General features: G+C 39.0%; 1 pseudogene; it reads right to left on the bottom strand.

Moving 5' to 3' along the window:
* Positions 1-6752: 6752 nt before the first annotated feature.
* On the bottom strand, positions 6753-7902 carry LOC148049152 (SCAN domain-containing protein 3-like; annotated as a pseudogene).
* Positions 7903-18133: the final 10231 nt, after the last annotated feature.

Raw genomic sequence — 18133 nt, 5'->3', positions numbered from 1 at the left:
ACTAGAAACTTGATTAAAACCGTCACTCAACATTGTCCTACCTGGGAGTCTCCAGTTTTGTTGGTCTACAATGCATGGCGAGGCATTCTGGGATTTGTAGGCCAATGTATCCAACCTTCAAGTATAAGCCAACAGTCCTTTGCCTGCTAGAGAAGTAGCATAATAATTGGGAGGAATGTGAATGCAACCCCAACATCTTCATCTGATTTAAGAGATTGCTGTACAATTAGCACAAAGAACTGACCTAAAAAAGACAGGAACCAATGGCCTTACTATGTTGCTGAGTTACATGCATAGTGAAAGATTCTGGTACTTCTGGTTCAGTGGCATCTGAAAAGCCATTTATTTCCCACCCATGTGAAAGAATTTGGGATATGCTTTTATCAGAATTCATTTTACAATCCTACCTGTGAAGTCTGTGACCAGATCCAATTTTACTACCATTTTTAATGGTCAAAAGTAAAATCGGTCATAAGTGTGAACTCAGAATATCCAATGGTGTTTTTTGTGGGACCATGAAATGGTACAACTGACCCAAGTTGTGATCACATGACTGTGGGGGTGAAGTGACAGTCATAAGTTCAAATTTAGGTTGTGGCTGACTTTGAAGGCCGTAGTCAATTCAAATTGTTTTTACAAATGTAAAAATTGTAAGTTGATGGTATAAGTTCTTTATTCCTTAGAAAATTGATTCAGTAACCAGGTTAAATATGTTATATAATCACTGCATAACATGATGCAAATCAAGCTTAGACTTGAAGACACACAAATCCCTAGCAACTTCTTCCCTGTTGCCAATCCAGCCATGTTACAAATACTTCTGTATGTATGTAAGTGGATAAATGCAAATCTCTCCATATCAGAAGTTGTCAGATTACCTGAATAATGTTTAACAGAGACAAAGAAAAATATCTTCACTGAGGAAAAGAAAATCAAAAGTAGAAGGAAGGGCTGAAGGGTTTCCTGCCCCCTCTTTTTTGGGAGGGACACTTTTAGTCAATCTTTACTCCTAGCAATTGCCCGGACAAGTTCATAAAATTTTCTTGGAAACATTTTTAGAAGTAATTTGGAGTTTCCTCCTTCCTAGGGCTGAGAGAGAATAATTAACTCAAAATATTCCAACAGGTTCATGCCTAAAACAGGAGTAGAACTCATGGTCTCCTACTTATTAGTCTGGTGCCTTTAAACACCAAACCGGCTCTCATACCTGGCTTAATAACAGCTGAAGTGAAAGGATATTGACAAGATAACAAAATAACTGAATATGGGCCAGTTCAGATCACCCAGTTGCAGTAGTTAGTGGTTAAGTCACAGGCAGACTTACAGTAATAGAATATGCTAGCATTCTAACCATCTTAATTCCCATAATTAATCTAGAGCTAAATTCTTCCCACAGAACCATGTTATGCAAATTGCTTCCTGGAGAGTATGAACAAATGTATTTTCCTGTATCTGAGTCAGATAAAGTCACCACCTTGGGTATTCTTTTTCTGTTTTACAGGGTCCCAAAAGAGGCAAGACTTCACAAGCCCTTCCTTCTCGACCTACAATAATGCTAATTTCAATTGCATCATCATGGTTTTTTAAAATTTTGCTCTGGCAAAAATACCCCAGCACAGTATTTCTTAATTTTTGACAACTTGAAGATGTGTGGATTACAACTCCCAGAATTGCTACGCTGGCTGGGGAATTCTGGGAGTTGAAGTCCACACATCTTCAAGCTGCCAAGGTTGAGAAACGTGTTCCAGGAAATGTTTTATGTAGTGGATGGAAAACTTAGAATATGGCTGATTCTCAGCTGACCAGGTGATAAGTGATTGCTAGCTGTTGCCACATGGCGGTAAGTCAATGGCCTGAGGAAGCAGATGATTAAACCAGCCATTTAGCACACATGTGGCTTATGAATTAACAATGCTATGTAGCTGCAAAAATGAGAATTTTAGACTAGCTCAGTGAAAGCACAATATTCCACTCATTGGAGGTGATACTCCACTTGTCCCGGTAAATCCCCTCCTCAGATACCACATCTTATATAGCAGCGATGGTTAACTTTTGTCCTTGTGTGCCGCACGTGTACGGACCCATAATGCAATGTGCACGTGACACCCCCACATGTGCCCACCTCATGCATGCACTTGGGACGCCCGTGCTCCCCACGTGCATGTGCATATGACCCCTCCCCGTGCCCCATTTTAGGCCTAGTAGGCCTCCCTGCAGCCTCTTGGAACAAAAAATGGGTCGGCCCCTTAACCCCATCCCCTGCGCCTGCACACATTCCCCTCGCCTCCCCCACATGCATGCACATCTCCTGCATGCAGTCCACCCCCCACGCATGTATCGCAGAGAGCCGAAAACCAGCTGGCCATTGGAAGGCACGTGCGCATGTGCGGTAGAGCTGAGCTGGGACGACGGCTTGTGTGCCCACAGAGAAGGCTCTATGGGCCACCTGTAGCGGTTCACCAACAAAAGCGCGCCGACAAGCACGCCTGATGAAACCGCGGCAAGAAAACCGCAAGTTCTAAATCGCGCCGATGAATGAGTGCAAAAGCACGCCGATCAAAGCGCGCCGACAGAAGCGTGCTCTAAACCTAACCCTAAACCTAACTCTAACCCTGAACCTAACCCTTACCTTAACTTAAATCGCTCTTCTGTCGGCGCGCTGTTGTCGGCGCGCTATTGTGGGCGCGTTGATGATGTGGTTTTCGCGCCACGGTTTTGTCAGCGCCTTTTTGTCGTGCACGCATTTGTCAGGTCATGACCTGTAGCACGCGTGCCATAGGTTAGCCATCACGGTTATATAGGATTCAGACAAATTGAAATAGGTTTAGTAAAGCGTAATGGGGATGAGTGTCAATTTGGTGTAGCAGTTTAACATAACAGGCTAGAAGCTGTTAACATAACAGGCCATGAATTGTAGTTCCACTTTAGACATGCAGGCAGTTGGGAGATTTGGGGCCAGTCCTCCCCTCTCAGGAAGTGGCAATGGCAAGCCACTTCCGAAATCTTGCCAAGAAAACAGGGACAAGTCCCTCCGGTCACTGGGAGTCCACACTTATAGCACAAACACATAAATGGGAATGTGTAGCATTTTGTCATGAGGTGGGCTCTGGATTCTCCAGCCACAACCCTTCTGCACCTTCCCAATCTTGGAGAGATCCTACATAGTACAGGTAGTCCTCGACTTACAACAGTTCATTTAGTGACCGTTCAAAGTTATAACAGCAATAAAAAAGTGACTTATGGCCTTTTTGCCCCAACTTACCATTGTTGCAACATCCTCAATGGGTCACTGGATCATAATTCAGATGCTTGGCAACTGACTCATATTTATGATGGTTGCAGTGTCCCAGGGTCTGGCGGATCCCTCTTTGTGACTTTCTGACAAAGTCAATGGAGCAGCCAGGTTCACTTAACAACCATGTTACTAACTTAACAGCGGCAGTCATTCATTTAATAACCGTGGCAAAAAAAATTGTAAAATGGGGCAAAATTCATGTAACTGCCTCAGTTGTGGGTTACTAACTGGTTTACTACCAGTTTGCTCATGATCGCGGGTGCACTCGCATGCTGCCACCACTACTGGTTGGGCTGAACAGCAACCCACCTCTGAACTGTCTCACTTAGCAACAGAAATATTGGGCTTGATTGTGGTTGTAAGTTGTGACTACCTGTATACTGCTACCACCTATCTTGCGCCAGGAAAAAAAAACCTGTAGGCACAAATTTACTTTGAGGCTAAAGAGGCAAACACCTCCAACCCCCACCTTGCCTCTTCTTCCCTTCCAATTATTGGGGGGGAAATCCAGTTCCAGTTCCAAGACGGGAATAAAATGGGGACTGCTTAAGAAAGAAGGTCCATTTATTGATGAGCAGAACCAACATACACACAGCATGCAGGTTCTGGGACAGCTGACAAATTAGCTTGATAAGTGCAAGGATTTTTATACAGTTTCTGAAATGCTGCTGTGGGTTGTGCAATGTCTGAAATGCCCTTAGGAGACTCTGCAATGTAGTGAGCTCTGTGTCTTTTGCTAAATGGTAGTGGGTTAATCCTTTTATGTCCTAAAGCAGGGGTGTCAAATTTTGGCCGTGGGCTGGATGCGTCACGCTGGCCACGCCCATCCCCGTTTTAGTGAAGGAGAAAAAAGTTGCGATATGTCACATGACGACGTGACGACATGAGTTTGACACCCCTGTCCTAAAAGGTCATGGCCTATTCTTAGAATTTGGGTGAAGGAGAATGTAAATCTTAATCCCATTCCTGACGGTGAAGGTCTTTTGTTCGTGAATAGGTTGGCCCAATTTTTCTGAATGGGTACAAAATATCTCGGGCTGTTGAGAAAGACTGAGTCTGCTTTCTGTCTTTAAGAGCATGTTTCTTCATTTCTCCCTTTGGGGAAATATAATATTGTGTTTCTTTTAATATTCCCCAACATATTTTATTCTTTGGTGGGGTGGGGGGAGCTTCCAACTCTTCTGGGTAGGCTAACTGAACAGAAAGGTTGTATGCCTAAATTAAAATCCTTGCAGGGAGAGAAAATAGAAAAGAGTTCAGTAGAAAAGCAAAGTTTCTAATGCATAGTTCAGAAACTACCAAGGTTAAAAACCAAAGAAAAAGAATTTAAAAGGAAATAAAACAATGGATTCTGTGAAACTTATCTCAAGGGCCTAGTCTTCCAGATAGGAAAACACACAGGAAGGACCAAACAAACACATTTTCAACAGGCCAGATTATTCTATAAACTAAATCCAAAATCCAGATCTATGTTTAGTGCCATTATTCCCCAGAATGCTGTGTTTTTCTTGCTGCTTTATGCCTAGGAATTCAGAGAGTTACTCTTTTCCTCATGTGGCAGAGAAGATATAATAAAAGCAATGTAGGGCTTCCTCCTCTTTAAAAAACAAACAAAACACCATCTAACCCAAAAAAGGAGGAAAATTTCTTGCTCCTGATTGGTTGCTCAATTTCCTGAGCATTAATGGTCCCTGCCCTCTATCTCAATTGGCATTAGATTTGACTGAAAGATCACTAAAGCTTTCTTTTAACATCTTTATACTTGAATGAGATTTCTCCTCCTACTAACTGAAGGGCAATAAGCCACCATGAACGTGCGAGGGTGGGAGTGCTGTAGTATAGATCAATGGTTCTTAACCTTTTTGAAAGAATCACCCCCTTGAGCCATTGAGGAAGTTATCATCGCCCCCTTCCCCAACATAACCTCTCAATCATAACACAGGGAAATAATTATTCAGTTTATGCAAACATATTTTTTGTTTTCTTTAAAATTGTCATCAGGACATATTGATGCAAATAATTTATTTCTCAAGTCTTTTCCCCATATCTCAATTGTGTGAAAAATTCTCATGCCACCCATCACTTTACTCCCAAACTTCGTGATACATGTATTTCATTATTATCTTATTTATTCAAGACACTTAAATGCAATGACCACTGAAAACAAAATTCAATTGCAAGAAAATGAAATGCCCGAAAAAAACAGTAACATTTAATAATTTAATTACAAGTGAATTTTAAGACGCAAACAGAAATATAAAAAGGGCATAAGAACAAACTGCAATGCAAGAACTAAGAATTTAAAGATAAAAACTCTGAAACTAAAGATTCGAGGAAAATATATATTCATGCACCATGTAAAAAGGGTTAAAAAGACACAAAGAAATTTTTTACAGAAGGAAAGCAAAAATCAGAGCGACAAATTTAATGCCTTAAACTGAAGAAATATATATATATATCTACACAAAATGTTTACACGAAGAGCACAACAAAAAAATTTGAAACCATAAAACCGAGAAAATATAATATCGAACTGGAGTGCACGCTAAAAAAGTACAATACAAAGAGACACACAAAATTTTACAGAGCACAAGAAGAATTCGAAAAAAGAGCCGAAAACTCAAACTGGAACGTGAAATCCAATGCAAGAAAATACAACGAAAAGAGCTGAGACAATTATTTACGAAGAAAATGTATGTACACAAAAACAAAAAAAGAACATCAATGGCTGCCTTGTGCTTGGTGAGCTGATGCCAGTTTCTTGATGTCTGGAACCATTTTTGTTAATCTCATTCTTAAATCATCGCTCTCAGTGACTTCAACATGTTCCTTGATTTAGAAAGGATCTGTTGGATGGCACTGAAGCCTCTCTCCACTAAGTAAGTGGAAGGAAAGGCTAAAAGAAGCAACTTAACTTCCTCCCACAACATTGGGTAAGTATTCCTCATTTTCACCCAAAAAGCTTCGCAGCCGTAACTCTGAAAATGTGATTGGGCTTCGCAGTCGTATTTCAGATCTGTCAGTGGCTCTTGCAGTTTGGGATGAAGTTGTGCAAAGTCTGCTGTGAAAGGATTTAGCACCCAAGTGGGCACTTCCAGATTCATCAGATCATAGAATCTGGTTTCCATATCTTCTTTTAGTTGCTTCAAGTGGCAGCAAAAAACATCCAAATCTTCTGCTTGGAGTTGACATTCATTACCAAGGCTTGGGAACTGATACAGCTCCTGGCAACTCATATTGCTTGCAAGAAGGTCCAATTTGGAAATAAATGAGCAGATTACTCCTTTGGCCTTAAGAAAATTGATTTTATCTCCTTGCAGCTTTACGTTTATTTCATTCAACTTGTCAAAAACATCAGCGAGATAAGCTACATCAAGACGTCGAAGTTTAAGAGAACTGCTTAGACTTGGATCAATAGATCAAGAAATTTGACAACTGTGTCAAAAAGTTCGTGGAATCACCGCAAATACTTTCCTTTTGAAAGCCATCTTACTTCAATGTGCAAAAGGAGACATTCAAACTCCTCATCATTTTCTTCACAAAGCTTGTGAAAAAGTTGGTTGTTCAAGGCATTCGACTTAATTTTATTCACAACGTTAATGACGTAACGTATAGACTCGTGCAACCAGCTACTCAAATTTTTTGAGACAAGGTGCTGTCTATGAATGATGCAATGGACAATCATAACTCCAGGTACAACCAATTTTAGATAAGCTTGAAATCTGCGATATTGTCCAACCATGGATTCAGCTCCGTCGGTTGCACATACCATGACGTTTGTCAAAGGGATGTTTTTCTCATTAAAAAACTCTTCAACCTTTTTAAATAGCGAAGAACCTTTTGTGTCGGTGGCTAAATTTCAAGCAAATAACAGTTCTTCCCCGATCTCTTCATTTCCATTGATGAAACGGACATAAGCCGTTAAGGCTTCATTTTCACAAATCATTGACTCATCAATCTGCATCACGAATTCTGTACTTTTCAAGGTGTCAATAAGCCTTTCTTCCACTTCGGCAGCCATTTCATCAATTCTTTTTGATACGGTATCATTGCTCAAAGGAATCGATTGCATGAAAGTGCTTGTGCTGGGCCCCAACATGGTGGCAACAATCTGTTTCACTGCTGGTAGAATCAGCGTTTCTCCGATAGTGTGAGGTTTGCCACATTTTGCTATCAACAAAGATACTTCATAGGAACAAATGAGCCCCTTGTCGGCGTTGAGTGAGGATTTTCCAAATAACTTCTCAACAGTGCTGCGACCCTCAAACTTGGCCTTTAAGGATTGGAAAAACAATACCGGTTTGTCGGCTTTATCTGAATGAATTCTTACCAAATGGTCTTTCAGTCGGGAAGGCTTCATCACTTCATTTGAAAATGTTTTCTCACAAAGAAGACAAAACGGAAGCTGTACATTGGAAGGAGATGGAATGAATCCCAATTTTAGGTATTCCGTTGAATATTGGTGATACTTCCTCTTCTTGGCCATGTTGAGAGGTCTTCAAAATGAAAGGCACTAACTGCAAATTAAATTTTCGACTGCACTGGAACACTATAAAACACATGGGGACGTTGATAAACCTAGTTTCAACAGTTACGTTGACATTACAGCGGACATCACAGGGGACAGCCACTCAGCATGCGATGTTTTGAAAGAAGCGCTCGCCCCTCCATCACTGCCCATTCTGGCCAATGGCGTGCCACTGTATGGGTAGAGTTATAGAGGCTGTTGCACTACGCGCATAAAGATGAGCCATGCGTATTCACATATGTACGGCGTTCTGTACTGAAGCTAGCTGGAGGAACATTTTAAAACACAGTTCAATCCACTAATAGCAAGCGATCTGACGTTTTTGTACGACAGATATACAGCGGTTCACTGTATGAAAAAAAGTCTCAAAAGTGTCCCCAAAACTTCTTGTTCCATCGTCCCCATACACCCCCATTCTGTTCCATTGCCCCTTTTCGTTCCTCCCCCCCCCCCCCAAAAAAACCAAATCGCCCCTGGGGGGGTGGTGATATCGCCCAAGTTAAGAACCATTGGTATAGATGATTATCCCAAAATAAGATGCACTATGGCAGGGGTGTCAAACTTGCATTGTCATGTGATGTATTGTGACTCCCCTCTTCGCTAAACTGGGTTGGGCGTGGGCAACATGTGACACATCCAGCCCACAGGCTGTGAATTTGACACCCCTGCACTATGGGAAATAAAGAACTGGATATGGTTAACTTTGGAACAAAAAAAGCTGGGATTGCAATCTTCAAGTAACTGGAGGATGTCATAGAAATGTTTTCAATCATGCCAATTGAAATACTAAGAATTAGCTCTTAACAGGAAGACGGATTCTGGTTGAAAATTAAGAGAAACCTACTAGTAAGAACAGTTCAAAAATGAAACTACTCTCCTCCTCCTCCTTCACTGGTTGTAGCCAAGGAGATATGGACAGCCATCTGTCAGGGATACTTTCCAATACTATGATTCTATGACTATGAATATACTTATTTCTGAATAAATATATGTTGAATTGAGAGAGATAAGATCTGGTCAAAGTTGCAGTCAATCTGGTTGACTTGTGGCCAACCACGGTCTGTCAGTAGAGTTGTGAGACTAAAACGAGAAAAGATCTCATGTACTTCTTTGGAAAATATTATTATTACGGTAGATAATTACATCACAGTATCAAGGGATATAAAAAGATATAGAAGAAGAAATAAGAATATACAGATGAGGAATTGGAATTGGAATTGGAAAGTTTATTTATAGGCCGCCCTTTTCCCTGAGGGGACTCAGGGCGGCTTACAATTCATGGGGAAGGGAATACAAACAATGACACAAGAACAATACATAATTAAAATAGAACACAACATTCATCATTCGGGTGGGGATGGATTACAATCTTAACCCCAGGCCTGACGGGATAGCCAGATTTTAAGGGCTGTGCGGAAGGTCTGGAGGGTGGTGAGGGTACGGATCTCCACAGGGAGATCGTTCCAAAGGGTCGGAGCTACTACCGAGAAGGCTCTCCTCCGTGTAGTTGCCAGTCGACACTGACTGGCAGATGGAATTCGGAGGAGGCCTAATCTATGTGATCTAATTGGTCGCGAGGAGGTGATTGGCAGGAGGCGGTCTCTCAAGTAGAATAATGACAGGGATTAACATGAAAGGGACCAAATAACCTGGAACATGGGAAGGGGGGGGGAATCAAAATTTGAAAAATAGCAAGTACAGTGGTATAATCCTTGTGTGTATGTGATACATGCAAGGTTTGGATGGCAATACTATACCAGCCATCTTCCATACATACAGAAGGGAGGGAGGGAAGAGAGGAAGGAAGACATATTTCAAGATAATAAAACAAACTTCTAAGAGGAGCTCTCCACTCTTATATCAACCATTGAATTGAGTCAATGGTTTTTATCTTGGCTCTGCTCACTTTTTTCTCCTACTCTCAATTATGCTTTCAAATATGCATCCTTCTCCAGAAGATCTCTTAAAAGCATACTTAACTTCAGTCTGGAAAAATAAAGCATATTTTAGGTTAGAGGCAACAGATTGGACCTCTGGGAGCATTTGTGAAAAGCTCATTCTAATTTCTCTGTATTCAGTGCTGTTTCTCCTTTTCTAACACTAACATTATATGTCTGCTTGATGAAAATATTCTCTTTTGAGACTTCTTTTCAGTTTTCCTAAAGATGGTGCCAAAACATGATGCAAGAGTTTATAAACAGAAGGCAGGGAAATTATATAAACCTTCACAATCTGCCTACCATATTTTTTATTTCTGTCTGTACATCTATAAGACTGACATTCAATGGAAGAGTCTTTTGTAGCAATTGGCTATCTTAAGTAATGGATTGCTCATTATAATTTGTAAAATATTGTTGCAATTTGATAACACCTTTGTTATTAACAGCACTGTATTTGTAGATTAATACATATAAGCTATAGTACTATTAATAAGCAGACTAGTTGTTCATGTTTTAGCCTCCAGTCTCCTAATCATCTTTGTTGCTATTCTTTGCACCCTTTCTAGAGTCTCAATATCTTTTTTACATTGTGCCAATCAAAACTGGATGCAGTATTCCAAGTGTGGTCTTATCAAGGCATTATTATAAAGTGGTATTAACACTTCACGGGATCTTGATTCTATCCCTCTGTTAATGCAGCTTAGGACTGCATTGGCCTTTTTGGCAGCATTGAATTTCTACTTAAGTACATGGTTTATTGAACTGTGTTCATGAATATTCATAGGAAAGAAAAGAATATAATGCTCAGATAATTAATGATATGTATTTCTGAAAAATAGGGGCGCAGTGGCTCAGTGGCTAAGATGCTGAGTTTATCGATCAGAAATAGCAGTTTGGTGGTTTGAATCCTTAGCACTGCATAATGGAGTGAGCTCCTGTTACTTGTCCCAGCTTCTGCCAACCTAGCACTTTGAAAACATGTAAAAATGCAAGTAGAAAAATAGGAACCACCTTTGGTGGGAAGGTAACAGTGTTCCGTGCGCCTTCAGTGCTTAGTCATGCCAGCCACATGACTGACCATGGATACATCTTTGGACAGAACTGGCTCTTCAGCTTTGAAATGGAGATGAGCTCCACCCCCTAGAGTTGGTAATGACTAGCACATATGTGCGAGGGGAACCTTTACTTTTTCATTTCTGTAAAAGATGAGCATTTGTATATGGGTTTTTGTTAAAAAGGGGTGGGGCTTCAATCATGCAATTGTAAAACTTCCTGACTCCCCCACAGCCATCCTACTGTCTCTTTTGAGAAGACCATTTTTAAGAAAGAATGGACCTTGTGGGAAAAATGAAATTTGGAAAAAAGGAAAACAGTGATAGAAACTAGAGTGATAGTAAAATCACTTCAGGAATAGAAACTCTCATCCCCATATGCAAAGGTACTAGATAAGAGATAAATCTCTCAGCTGAACAAATCAAATGTGGATGTAAAACAATGTGGACACTGCTTTGAAAAAAAATGTGTCTGAAATATTCCAGAGAAATATGTGGATTTATGCTAATGGAAAGTATGAAAATGGATGCTTAGTGAAGTGACAAAGTGAAAGGTGCTGTGGAAAAGAAAAATAGGCATCAAAGACAATAATTGGACAGTGTTATACATGTATAGAAAAATATAGCTTCAAATTATATAATTAAAGATAGTAAGGAAAGATTAAGATTTAAAACATTTTAAAGGGGGAAAACGGAAAGTGAGTAAAAAGAGATAAAGTAGGAGCTTCTAACAGTGTGATTTTAAAATTGAGGGCAATTTTTCACAAGGGAGTAATTTGGACATATGGAGGGGGGAGAATGGAACAATTAGTCATTCCTTCTTTGTGACTCAAGGGTATTATTTGGGACTGCTGCTGTAATGCTTAGGTAAAACAACAGAACGCGGTTGTAAAAAAAATCCCAGATAATTACATTATTTGAGACTGGGAAAGGGAGTAATTCAGAAAATTGTGATATTGGTGTGATTCATATACATTCCCCTTATCTATGGCCTGCAACTTCTGTTCGTAGATTTATGAATGGATTGTTAATTCTGTTTTGCTTCCTGTTGGATTGTATGTATTTTTCCCTACTACCCTAATCCTGCTGTTCCCTACAACAGCATTCGGTGTTACTGAGAATATTCAGTCTACACTGAAAATAGTTTTTATCGGTGCATCCAGAAGTGTTTTACTTATAATTTTCTACATAGTTTCCCTGAGTATGACAGTGACCTCCTTTTATGAAATATAAAAAGAATTAAAATGTATTCGTAACATCAGCCATCTTAACTTGGTGTCCCTCAAGATGTGTTTAAATAAAGCAGCGGTAAAAATGTGGCTGAGGTTTCTCAGTATATCACTTGACATGGTTTGAACTGAATCTACAGTGAAACGTAAGCACTTTTATAGCAGCCGATTGCCTCTGATGAATGCAGATAAGGCCCCATCTTATATCCTAAAGTCTGGTGAGTTTTCTCATTTTTCAGAGCAATGCAAAAATTGCCTCACATTTTTTAATCAATAAAAAGTGACAGATGCCTATTTACAGTCTTTTCACTGCTACTCCGTAAAATTCTATTTCCTAATGGTATGAGTCACTCTGGTATTATTTGGTTAAAAAGCCCAACATGACTATACACTTAGTGGTGAGAAATTCCCTTACTGGTGTCCCTGAAATAATAAAAATAAAATAATGTTTGAATACACAGCTTAAAAAAGTACAATTACCAAAGAGACATATTTTCAAATCATGTTTTTAAAATAGTACTTGGTTGAGAAAGATATAAAACGCCTATGCATCAGTGATGAAATTAGTATTTAATGGCTTTAGAGAAAAGGAAAATTCAAAGGTAAGATTTGAATTACCTCTAAGGCAGAGGTGTCAAACTCAAGGCCCGGGGGGCGGATTTGGCCCAGGGATTCTTAGATGTGGCCCACAGAGCCGCCCTGGAAACAACAAAAGACCGGCCCGCGGTGTCTCTGCCAGCAAAATGGAGGTTGGGAGGGCCACGTGCATCCCTCCTAGGCTCCGTTTTCAGCCGTAATGACCTCTTGCAGCCCTCTGCCAGCAAAAAGGGAGCTCCGTTTTTGCTTGCGGAGGGCTACAGGAGGCTGTCACAGCCAAAAACAGAGATCGGGAGCCATTTTTGCTGGCAGAGTGCTTGGGCCACCACAGGTATCCTAGACAAGAGTGACATCAAGCTGGCCATGCCCACCCTGGCCACACCTACCCCAGCCCCCAAGGTCAAACGCAACCCTGATGCGGCCCTCAATGAAATTGAGTTTGATACTCCTGCTCTAAGGGATAAAGAATGAAAAGTATATAAGGAACATGATGATAACAAGCATAGTGAAATAAGTGGTAACATGTACTACAGCAGATTCAGTGATATAAAACGAGGATTTGTTGACACACATAATCATGGCTGTATCTAAATATATGAATAATTTAACTATTTTCCTAGATTGTCAATAATCATTTTGATAGAATCTTAAATCTTTGAAATTCAGATTTAAGATAAATAATAAATAAAAACTGAATGGATTTCCAAGACCTGAAAGCTGGGTAATTCTGACAGCCTGGTGTGAAAATTGTGGTTTCAGATTGATGATACAATGTGTGAGTATGGCATGTCACTGGGCTAGAGGTTGTATGCTGAATGTCTGTGGTTTCCACAAAGGGCAAAATCAGGGTCAAGTTGAAGACATTGTTTATAAGGGAAACAAAATATTGCAAAGTAAAAACATTTCTGTTTATTGTCCTAGGGAGGTGGCCTGTCTTTCTCCATACTTCATTCTACTTGGCTGGCTCTAATATCTTACCCAGTCAGTCTGCATTCCATAGCCACCTAATTAATATCCTCATTCTTTGTTGGGATAGGTTTGGGATTCTAACATTACATTTTCATTCCTTAAGTTGTTTTACGTTTATGCAAATGTCACTACCCCAAAGACTCTTAAGGACTTTCTCTTCATTACAGATAGTGCTTGAGTTATGACTGCACTTGAGACCAGAATTGCTGTTGCTAAGTGATGCAGTCATAAAATGCAGCATCATGTGACTGCATCACTCAGTGATGGCAATTCAGGCAGTTGTCCTTGTAACTCAGAAGGTGTGGATTGTTAATTGGGAAGTGGAGGAGGACCCAGGTGAGTGTTCGTGTGACCATGGCGGTGCTACAGTGGCCAGAACTTTGAGAACTTGTCATAAGTCTTTTTGTTCAATGCTAGTGTAACTTTCAAATAGTTGCTTTAAGAATGGCCATAACTCATGGACTACCTGTAGTATCTAACCACTCTTCAAAAATGGCATTTTATTCTGCTATATCACTATGATGTCGTTTACATCTCACCATTGACATATATGTGAAACAACTTTATGTTTTTCTTAATTGGCAAGTGTTAGGATTTCCCCTTAATTCAAAAGCAGCCAGCAGCAGTTTCTATACTACTGACAATGCTGTCAAGTAGCCCATAGCCAAGATTATATTGAGAATTCAGGGCGATATGGGCAGAGCATCTGCTGTTTTCAGGAGATGTGCAATTGTGGGACACTATTACGTCTCCTAACAGTATGGTAATGGATCAGAGCCCAAGTCAACAAGCCTGCTAGGTAGAGCAGATGTATGAGAAGGTGTCATCTCTTTCTTTACACACATCATTATACAGTTGAAAATTGTCCACACTGGTGGTTTAGCTATATTCCTCATGGCTGGTGATGCTCAGAGGCATCCGAGCGTGTAAAAAAGTTTTGTTCTGAACATATTAAATCAAAGTATATACAAGGATCCATACCATATTTAAGCCTGGAATTATAGTCATAAATTGTGCCAATTGTTAAGTGGGTCACTGTTTGTGACTGATTTTACAATCTTTTGTATAGTGGTCGCTAAATGAACCCATTGTACCCAATGGCCACCCCACCCCCACCCCCATGAACTGGAAGTAAATAGCATCTGGGCAAAAAGTCATAAAATGCAGTCATGTGGCCACAGCATACTGCAAACGGCTTTAAATGTGGGCTGGTTGCCAATAACTCAAAATCCGATCCTGTGGAGGGGCAGCAACTGTTAGCACTTTGAAATGGGGTTGAAAGTAACTCTGGGGACTAACTCAGCAGTGGAGAAAAACCATTAGCCATTTACGTATTTTGATTTGACAATGCCAGTTTTGTGACATAAATAGCAATACTCATCTTCCTAATAAATCGATAAGAACCATTAAAAATAATCAGAGCAAGGGAGTATTATTACCCTGCAACTTTCCAGAATTTAAGCTGCATGACTTGCAACTGTTATACTTTCAACTTCAAATTGTCATGCATGCAGAATGAGATTATTAGCCAGAGGAGCATAATATTGAGGCATTTTCATACATTGAGTCAATGATTTGGCCCTAAAGATATTTTTATTAAATAAAAATTACAAAGTAATTTTATTTGGCAATTATAAATTTTAATTTGGCAATGAAACATCTGCAAAAAAACCAAACTCAGATAGCACCAGGGCCCATAATTTTAGTTTTGCTACTTAGCCTGCAGTATTTTTCATTAATCAGAACAACAATATTCGGTTTTATTACTTATTGACAGGTAATATTTCTTCAAGATACTATCTGTGACCATATAATTTAGGAAATCCACACCCGTTACCCAAAACCTGTTCCTCATTTTTTATATTCAGAACAGAATTGGAAGGTGATCTTGGGAGTTCTAGTCCAGGCCTGTCAAACTGGTGGCCAGTGGGCTGGATGAGTCACGCACAGGCCACACCCACCCTGGCTCCGCAAAGGCAAAAATGTTACAATACGTCATGTGACGTGATAGAATTTGAAACCCGTGTTCTAGTCCAACCCCATGCTCAAGCTGGAGACACTATACCATTTCAGATAAATGGGTGTCCGATCTCTTCAATGTTGATCAGACAAATTATTTCCTCCGTTTCCATGTTGACTTCCCTTTGCTTCTCTCTGTGGATAGCTCAGTCTGTGGAGTTGATTTAACAAAACAACACTTTGCCTTAAATAAATCAAGTTTGAATGACAAAAATTCTCACTGCAAGAAACTGTAATACTATTTGAGGTTTTTGAAAACTTAAAATATATTTTCATATACTTTTCTAGCAATTTTATGTATCTGCTGTCCCGTTCTTATAAACATGTGCATATGCTAGCACAAGTGCGTGCGTATTAATACTTTTCTTCTTGACATGATAAAAACATTTATCATTTTCTTCCTCATAGCAAATGTAGCAATTCTGGAGCTCCTTCTTACTCACTAATTACTAGGAAGATACTTACAACATGATTGTACTTATATATTCATTCAAATACTGATATATGTGCTGTATGACAATTGCTACTTCCTTAATCTGTTATCTAGTTGTTTCTTTTTACTAAAAGAAAAAAAATATTGATATTACTTTGTACTAAAGGTTTTCTTTTCGTATTAGTCCTTGTTATCGTTCAGTATTCTCTACTTTTTCTATCGTCTGTTTTTTCATCTTCCAGTGGTGTATTTATTACATTTATATTATATCATTTTCGGGGAGCTTATAGATAGAGTCTTTTGTTGTTTTAGTTTCAGAATTTCTCCAATAAAGGTTGCTTAGCCAAAGTGAACTCCTTGATTGAAGATTTGAGCTGTGGTCTTCTGGTCCCAGTGTAACTTTTTAAATAAAACTCAAACTTACAGGCTTGATCCTATCCTGAAGCCTAAGGAAGAGCTAGACTCAGAAAGACATGCCATTGGTTTATGTATTTACAATTGAAAGATTTAAATTAGACAAAAAGAGTTATGGATTTAACTTTGTTCAAAATGAATTGGAAATCCTACTGTGTGGCAGTGATGAACATATTACTGCTAAGGTTGATAAAACATTATTGATGAATTGGAAAGTGAGTATGTAAAAAATTGTATGATTCAGTGGGCAAGGAAAAAGTGGACGTAATGTAAACTTGAATAATGGGAGAATATGTGGATGAAAGGTTTAACATTTACATTAAATTACAATTTAAAACAAAAATGTTATAAGATCATGTATTATTGGTATTTAACACTAGATAAGTTATCAAGAATGTATAAAGGTACTTCAAATTTAATTTAAATTTTGTTGTACGAGGTACAATGACAATAAACTATAACTATAAACAAATGACTATTGCAAATGCAAATGTAAAGAAGGGACTTTTTATCATTTGTAGTGGGTATGTGATAAAGGAAAGAAATATTGGAATAGGATTCATATTCTAATACAGCAGATTCTTAAAGTGAGTATAAAGATAAAACCAGAAGCTTTTCTTTTGGGTTTCATGGAAAAAGTTTGGGAAAGTTTTTGGAACGTTGATATTATATATGTTGATGGCAGCGAGATTACTTTATGCACAAAAATGGAAGGACACTTTGCTCCCCACAATGGATGAATGGCTGCAAAAGTTGATGGAGTTAGCAAAGATGGTTAAATTGACTGCTTTCATAAAAGAAAACTAATATTGTTTCTACTTGGAAATTGCTTCTGGACTTTGTGCTTGAGGTGGAAAAAAATGAAACTTTGATTTGGGTTTTAGTGATTTATTGATATACAAATGACTACCGGTAGTTTATACTATTATGTAAAAACAAGAAGCTGAGGTTTGACCTTATTATCTTATTTTACTGCACCAAAGGGAGGCAGAAGTCAACACCTTTTCTTCCCCCCCCTTCTTTTCTACACTCTTCCCTTCCCTTATCCCTGCTCTATTTTTCCTATTATTTGTTTTTGTATTTAATACTATAAACTAATAAGAAAGACAATGCAGAAAAAACCTCAAACCAACACATATGTATTCAGAAATGTATATATCCATAGAACCATAAAGCAGGACATATTTAAAGTAGGTATGTCTAACCTCTTCTTCACTCAGTGTGGCCCAAGTAAGCCAAAAGAATGGACAATCATGATTTAGGGCATGAAATTTAGTTCTGTGTATTAGGATTCAAATTATAGCATCTTACATAACTAGCCTGCTTAAATAGTTGGCAAAGGATTGTTTGTAATGTCCCTTGTCAAAATGCTAGGATTTTTTTACTTTAATAGGGAATGTTGATCTGCCTTTCTGGTAACTTAAGTCCATTATCTTATTTATTGCACTCTGTGATAAAAGAACTGATCATGGCTCTCTTGTGTGTTATACTATTGTACTCATTTTCAGTTAGTTGTTCTTAACACTAAATACATCCAGACTCTCCTTATAAGGTTTCATTCCCATTTTCCTGATCATCCTTGCTTACCCTTCTTGAACCTATTCTAATATTTCTGAAACAAGTGTTGCCTAGAATTTGACACAATACTCAGGCTGAG

The sequence above is a fragment of the Thamnophis sirtalis genome, unplaced genomic scaffold (assembly GCF_051295495.1).
Source record: "Thamnophis sirtalis isolate CommonGarterSnake01/CBP01778 unplaced genomic scaffold, rThaSir2_p1.2 scaffold_2, whole genome shotgun sequence".
In the NCBI taxonomy this organism is placed as follows: domain Eukaryota; kingdom Metazoa; phylum Chordata; class Lepidosauria; order Squamata; family Natricidae; genus Thamnophis; species Thamnophis sirtalis.
Note: the sequence above shows the minus strand (reverse complement) of the source record. Positions and strands in the feature narration are given on the sequence as shown.